An 8,254-nucleotide genomic window follows, 5' to 3' on the forward strand; every position below is an offset into this window, starting at 1 on the left:
CTTGAGCATGTTTGCAAGCTTTTCAAGAGAGGTTTGCAAGTCATTCATCTGGTAGTTCATGATGAACTGTGAATAACTCTCTGGGAGGGATTGAAGAAGCAAGTCCAAACTTAGTTCATGATCCATCACAAATCCAATACTAGAAAGATTGGTAATAAAGCCTATCATCTTGACACAATGTGTCATCACAAATGTGCCCTCTTGTATCCTGCATCGATATAACAGCTTCGATATCTCGCAGCGTTCGCACCGAGTTTGTTTCCCAAACAACTCTTTCAGGTGCGTGATGATGGAATAGGCATCCATCTCCTCATGTTGCCTTTGCAATTCCGGTGTCATCGATGCAAGTATGATGCATCCCGCGTGATCGTCATCAGCCTTATGCTTCTGGTAAGCATTGATCTCTTCGATGGGAGCATCATCAGCCGTGGTAGGGGGTATCGATGTATCAAGTACATACCATATCTTATCGAACTTCAAAATAATTTTGAGGTTGCGATACCAGTCGGTGAAGTTTGAACCGTTCAACTTGTTATCGGTAAGTATATTTTGTAGATTGGTTTTAGTCATGATTTTACGAGTATTTAACTTAACCTGAGAGTGAGAAAGAGTAAACGTATATTATTCATTTTCTTTAAAGTATATCAATCTAAAATTTATAGGTCTTTTAATTTTATTTTAAATTGCTCCCACTATTTTGCCAAATTAATAGCCCTCCATAATAATTCGAAGAATTTCACAAATCCTTTAGTGAGCTAGGATCCTAACTCCTGAAATTTCACCTTGAGTTTACTAAACAAGCTAGTCCCATTTGTTAGGTAGATTCGTGCAATCAATCACATCAACAATGCGATTCCTAGGCTATTGGGTTACTAACCACATTAGTAACTAATATGTATTCATATTAATCCCAACCATATTGCCCTTTAGTTTATGACAACATGAGTTTACCCATCCAATTATCATAATCTAATTTAAGTATTACCCCATATTTATGAAAACGATTTTCGATAATTCAGGTGTTACCATAAGACCCCGAGCTTGAGTTTACTCAACAACCCAAAGGCCCCCAGTACTGCCGGCTGAATTATAATATTAGGGAGGGGCAACCGATTTTAATAACTTGCTTATTTACTTAACTTTTAATTAGTGAGGAATTTTTATTTTAAGTCTCATAATCTAACCTAGTCTTGATTTGATTTAGCATACATCAGACACATACAATTTACATTGGCATTATGGACATATTATCTAAATTATTCCGCTGAGCCAGAAACGGAATAAAAGGTCAAACCTAAGGAAATACTAACTGTTACATATTTCTCTTTAGGTCCTCCGTCTTCTCCATGACGCCTCGAAATTACATCAATATTAATTTCTATACTACTAAAAAAAACTTCAACTATTTTGAAGGGAATTAGATGAGAGAATAAATTACAATAGATAGTAGATAGGCAGGACTCGCAGGCCCTATTTCCAAAATACCAAAAGACTAAATAGAGGGTCCAAATATATCCATAACTCCAAACATGCATAGACTCAATTAAATAAATTTAATTGGTTGATTATATAAATTATTTATGTATTATTTAGGTTAATCACATTAACTTGTCAAATTAACTTTCATCCAATTTTAATTCTATCAGTTTTGTATCTTTTATATCTTTTTTTTTTTGAATCAAAGATAACGATAAATTAATGAGCCAAATCTTGGCAAAATTGTCACAATGAAACAGAAACAAAACTCGGTAATAAATTAAAAAAAGAAGGGCAAGTGGATAAACGAGAAGACTGTGCTAACACATGTGCCATCCCATTCGCTTGCCGTCGTATCCATTTGACTGAGTAAGAGTCATTTGAAGTGAGAATCGATCGTATTTGAATAATTCTATCCCCAAATTCAGAATCATCAACAGATGTAGAATTTATAGCATCAATCACTTGTTTAGCATCAGATTCGAAGACCACATTCCTTATTCCACCTTCTTCTAGCCATTGAATAGCCTATAATAAAGCTTCGGCCTCACATTCTCTTGTTGTCGGACAACATAACAGACCCGCACATCTCCCTGTTACAAACTTCCCATTTGCATCCCGTACTGCTGCTCCCATCCCTGCACGACCATCAGCGTTAAAACATGCGGCATCAACACAACACGAGAGAACTCCTTCCGATGGCAGATGCCAAGCCATGCTATCAGCAGATGAAATATTTCCTACTGCTGTATTTCCGATCTGTTGTTCTCCCGTACCAGTCCGATTCCTCAAGGCATTAGCTTCTGACCAATCATTAAGTACAGTACAAGCTTGAGCCACAATCTGATCTGTTGTGCGAATCTCATACTTCCAAAGACGGGTATTTCTAGCTTGCCACAAGCTCCAGAGGTGCATCAAGAATGATTTAACAATTTGTTCCGGGGCTACTCTAATTATATTATGAAACCATGCTGTCAAGTTCTCAGCCACCGCTGCCTCAGCATTAATTCGCGCTAGAAGTCCCGCCTTCTGCCACACTCTTATAGCTCCTGCACATTCAATAAAAAGATGCCATCCATCCTCCCACGCGTGGGGAGACAATTGCGTGCTAGTTGCCAGCCAAAGTACCGGACCTTGTGTGGAATTTCATCATACCATAATTTTTTCCATGCTCCCTGAACATGAAATCTCTCTCCTGCTTTCATCTTTGTAGCCAGTCGATAAGCGCTTTTCACCGTGTATCGTCCTGAAGAATGGAATTGCCATATTAAACGATCCTCAATACTCAAAGTACCAACAGACAGTTTATGAATTTCCGTAATATCTCTATGCTCGAAAATTTCCTCCAACAGCTCTTCATCCCAATCCCTGGAATTATGGATAAACAAATCATTAACTTTCAAATACTCCAACCCTAATCAAACTGTAACAATTACATATTAGATTAATATAACTATACAAACTCTTTTAGTATGCCTATCCCAATTAATTTTGTTTTAATTCATTTAACATCTTTGATTTACAAATATCAAATAATAAGTAAAACAATTTTTTTAAACAAATTCTTTTATTTGATAATCAAAACAAAAAACTATTTATTTCTGAAAACGTATATATATAAATATATTTATAACTATTTTATTTTAAAAATGATTTTTAAAACATCTAGATACACACAACTTAGGTCAGGCCCGTAAAGGCCCGACCTAAATTACTGCTGCCGTCTGGCAGCAGTAGTGCGGCTGGGCCGCCGCTGCCTTACGACAGTGCCCTCAACTCTTAATCCGAGTTCACGAGCACAAAACAAAAACACAAAACAAACGATATTAGAACTCAACCGAATAATAGCAATCAAGATAGTTTGCCTCTAATTAATCAACACAAGATCAAGGAATAAAAGAAAGAGATGAAAATCAATTGATTCGGAAGCAAGCGGTGAGACACGAGCCACAATAGTTGGGGGTCGAAATCTGCACTCTCCGGGATAGATGGCATGGGCCGAAATTCTCAGTATAATGGGGTATAAATATCCTCTTGTATCTAAATCCTAGTTAGATAGAATTAGGTTACTGAATAAGAGTTGTATTTGGAATAATACTCTTATTATTATTATTATCTATAATTATATCTAAATATAAATATAATAATAACTTATTAATAGGATAATAATTAGAAGGAATTTAATCTCAATAAACCTCCTAATTTGTTTATCCTATAATTAATTTAATTCATAATCATAATCTAATTATAATTGTCCAAAATTAAATTAATTCCTCATGTGTCCCTACACATGAAAATCGCCCCCCTCTATAATTGGGCCTTAGTGGACTCAGTTGGGCTTCCGTCAATTAATTAACATCTGTTTCTCTTTTGGATTCCAAGTCTTATGTGTGACCCATTAGGTTCTTATTGCTTCTAGCCGTATACAACCATTAAATTAATTTCTCAAAATTACATTCAATCTTTGTATAACGGAATGAGTGTGCAAACTGTGATTGGCAGATCCGAAACATTCCCCTAGAGCTATAAGAAGACAGGTTGATTCCGTCGTTGACCTTTCCGTATTAGTTACAGTATAATTTGATCCTTTATCAACTACATCTTTGAACAGAATCTTATGACTATGGATTATGTCAAGTCACATATAGCGAGACGTTCATTTTACTTGTACAGGCCGAGTTAACTCCAATTAGATAGGTTAAGTGAAATCTCTATTTCAAGTCTTAAGCTATCACCTTGCAAGGATTTAGAGTCAAGTCTTCCACAAATGATCCTTGGACATATCTCCCATTTATCAGGAGTGACAAATGCTCAATCAAATGTTAACTATCCTACAATTACTTCCTGTGATACCCAACGTCTGTTGTACACACCCCAGAGTCATCTCTGTTATGGATCGTGTTACAACAGGATCAAAGCATCACATTCCAGAATCCAGAATCACTAATTAAGATTCCTTTGAGTCTTAGGATTACTTATACCTATTAATACCAATGAGATGAACAGGTGACAAGGATAAATCTACCCATCCTGTTATCTCAAGTCGGGCCCCCAATCCTAATGAACCCTTTCATTGGATCCAAGTAACTGTCCAGATATCTGTTGGGGTTTAGTGTCCTATAGATAATTGTTCTAGGATATAAACCAGTTGTAAATGAATTGTTCTTTATGTCATTTGTTTTAATAAGATATGGTTTCATAATTGTATAAAGGCAACCACTTTTAAAGAACTAAATAAGTCTAAATAAAAGGAAATCCCTAAGTTTATATAAAGTGATTATAAAGTGTTCATACAAGCATGAAGTGAGACAAAACATTATAATAAACTAATAAACTTAAAACCACCCCAAGTCAAGTGATATGTTTTGAATAGGGATTGACATAACACTGTTAAGACTTGGATGTAACAATGTTTTCTGTCGAGACAGAGAGCTGATCTCAAAAGCTTCAGATATGTAGATATCTGGACAGTTACATGGATCTAGTGAAAGGGTTCATTAGGATTGGGGGCCCGACTTGAGATAATAGGATGGGTAGATTTATCCTTATCGCCTGTTCATCTTATTTGGTATTAATAGGTATGAGTAATCCTAAGACTCAAAAGAATGTTAATTAGTGATTCTAGATTATGGAATGTGATGTTTTGATCCTGTTGTAACACAATCCATAATAGGGATGACTCTGGGGTGTGTACAACAGACGTTGGGTATCACAAGAAGTAATTGCAGGATAGTTAACATTGGATTGAGCATTTGTCACTCCTGATAAATGGGAGATACGTCCAAGGATCGCTTGTGGAAGACTTGACTCTAAATCCTTGCAAGGTGATAGCTTAAGACTTGAAATAGAGATTTCACTTAACCTATCTAATTGGAGTTAACTCGGTCTGTACAAGTAAAATGAACGTCTCGCTATCTGTGACTTGACATAATCCATAGTCATAAGATTCTGTTCAAGGATGTAGTTGATAAAGGATCGAATTATACTGTAACTAATACAGAAAGGTCAACGACGGAATCAACCTGTCTTCTTATAGCTCTGGGGGAATGTTTCGGATCTGCCAATCACAGTTCGCGCACTCATTCCGTTATACAAAGATTGAATGTAATTTTGAGAAATTAATTTAATGGTTGTATACGGCTAGAAGCAATAAGAACCTAATGGGTCACACATAAGACTTGGAACCAAAAAGAGAAATGGATATTAATTAATTGATGGAAGCCAACTTAGTCCACTAAGGCCCATATATGGAGGGGGGGGGGGCGAAATTCACGTGTTGGGACACATGTGGGAATTAATTTAATTTCGACAATTTTAATTAGATTATAATCGTGGATTAAATTAATTATAGGATAATTAAGTTAGAAGGTTTATTGAGATTAAATTGCTTCTAATTATTATCCTATTAAATAAGTTAATATTATCTTTATATATTTAGATATAATTATAGATAATAATAACAAAGAGTATTATTCCGAATATAACTCTTAATAGGTGGTAACCTAATTCTATCTAACTAGGATTTAGATACAAGAGGTTATATATACCCCCTCCCATTACAAATTTCGGCCAACCCTAGTCTCCCCTGCAGACTGAGAATTTCTACCCTACAGTAGAGGACGGAATTCCACCGATTGCTTCCATTCGATTGATTTTATCTGTTCCTCTTTCTCCTTGATCTTGTGTTGATTAATTAGAGGCAATCTATCTTGATTGCTATTACTTTGTTGAGTTCTAATCGTTTACTTATATGTTTTGTTATATTCATGAAAGTAGAAAAGACATACAAAAGGAGAAATTCGTTTTGCTCCTCCTACATCGGGTCACGTCACGATTTCGCGGATTCCCGGAAATTGAACCGTCGGATCATCACGATTTTTGGACAGAAGCTTCTAGACATATTCTTCCTTGTTTTCACCGTTGGGATTGGCGTTCAGAGGTCTGGAAGGTCTGTTCGGGTAGGGGCGGATTGGTAGATAGTTTCCATCTCTTTTGAAATTGTGGGCACTTCGTTTGCAACGGTAGATTGATCGTCATAAAGGTATTTATGTTCAATCCCTCCTTATATGAAATAACAATTAACGGATTTTGGGAAAAGGAAATATGTAAAAATTTTATATTTCCGCTGCCAAATGTTTGCCTATTAACCTTAAATATCTACATATCTGAAGCTTGTGAGATTAGCTCTCTATCTCGACAGAAAATATTGTTACATGCAAGTCTTAACAGTGTTATGTCAATCCCTATTCAAAACATATCACTTGACTTGGGGTGGTTTTAAGTTTATTAGTTTATTATAATGTTTTGTCTCACTTCATGCTTGTATGAACACTTTATAATCACTTTAAATAAACTTAGGGATTTCCTTTTATTTAGACTTATTTAGTTCTTTAAAAGTGGTTGCCTTTATACAGTTATGAAATCATATCTTATTAAAACAAATGACATAAAGAACAATTCATTTATAGTAGGTTTATATCCTGGAACAATTGTCTATAGGACAATAAACCCCAACAAGTCCATACAAAGTTCTTGACCCTCTTCAAGCTTTTATAAAATGACATACATTTTTTGGCCGAACAAGAGATAAATCGACCCAAAGCATTTATCTTCCCATTCAACTTTTGGACGTTATTGATTTTCTTCGCTGGCTCCATATTAACAATGGCTTGGATTTTGTCTAGATTCACCTCCATACCTCTCTAAGATATCATAAATTCGAGGAATTTGCTCGAAGAAACGCCAAAAGTACACTTCTCAAGGTTTAACTTTAAATTGTGCTCCTGTAAGGTAGCGAAGACTATGGCCAAATCTGCTACATGTTCTTCCACCGATCGGCTCTTCACAATCATGTCATCAACATATACCTCCACTTTATCCCCAATAACATCACCAAAAATCTTATGTACCAGTCTCTGGTAAGTTGCTCCTGCATTCTTCAGACCGAAGGGCATTACTTTGTATCCATACATTCCTTCGTCCGTTTGAAAGTAGACATTGGCAATATCATCTGGATTCATTAGGATCTGGTGATATCCAGCTGTTGCGTCTAATAATAAGTAAATGGCATACCACACAGTGGAATCAATCAAAATGTCGATACAGGGCAGAGGATAAGAATCCTTCGGACATGCCTTATTTAGATCGGTGAAGTCCACACACATCCTCCATTTACCATTAGCCTTCTTCATTTGTACAACATTGGCAATCCATTTTGCATAGACTACCTCCTCAATATGTTGACAATCCAACAGCTTCTTTACTTCGGCTCAAATAACTTTTTGTTTATCCAATCCATGATTTCTCAATTTTTGGTTGATAGGAGTGGCATCCTTTTGGATATTCAACGAGTGCATCATAAGATTTGGAGATACCCCAGTTATATCAGCAGAGACCATGTAAAGGCCTAGACATTTGTATGCAAAGTGAAAATTTATATCTACCTTCAGTTGCTCTGGAATCTCCAAAGCAATCTGAATAGACTTTCCTTTGGCTAACCACACTGTCTTCAAAGCTCCCACCAACTTAGCTCTTTCACGCTCTTCTTCCATAGGATAATGTGTTGGCTTCATTTTTAACGAAACCAAATAGGTTTCATGAGCCACCACCTGGTTGCCTTGTGCCACTGCCATGCCTTCTTTAGTTGGAATTTTCTAGGCCAAATGATGGATAGATAAAGCACCAACAGAATTTGATAAGAGCAGACGCCCTATGATGACATTGTATGGTAATACTGAATCAATTACCGAAAAATCAGCCTTAGAATGCCATTTTATTG

Source organism: Euphorbia lathyris, chromosome 5 (genome assembly GCF_963576675.1).
Source record: "Euphorbia lathyris chromosome 5, ddEupLath1.1, whole genome shotgun sequence".
Classification (NCBI taxonomy): Eukaryota; Viridiplantae; Streptophyta; class Magnoliopsida; order Malpighiales; family Euphorbiaceae; genus Euphorbia; species Euphorbia lathyris.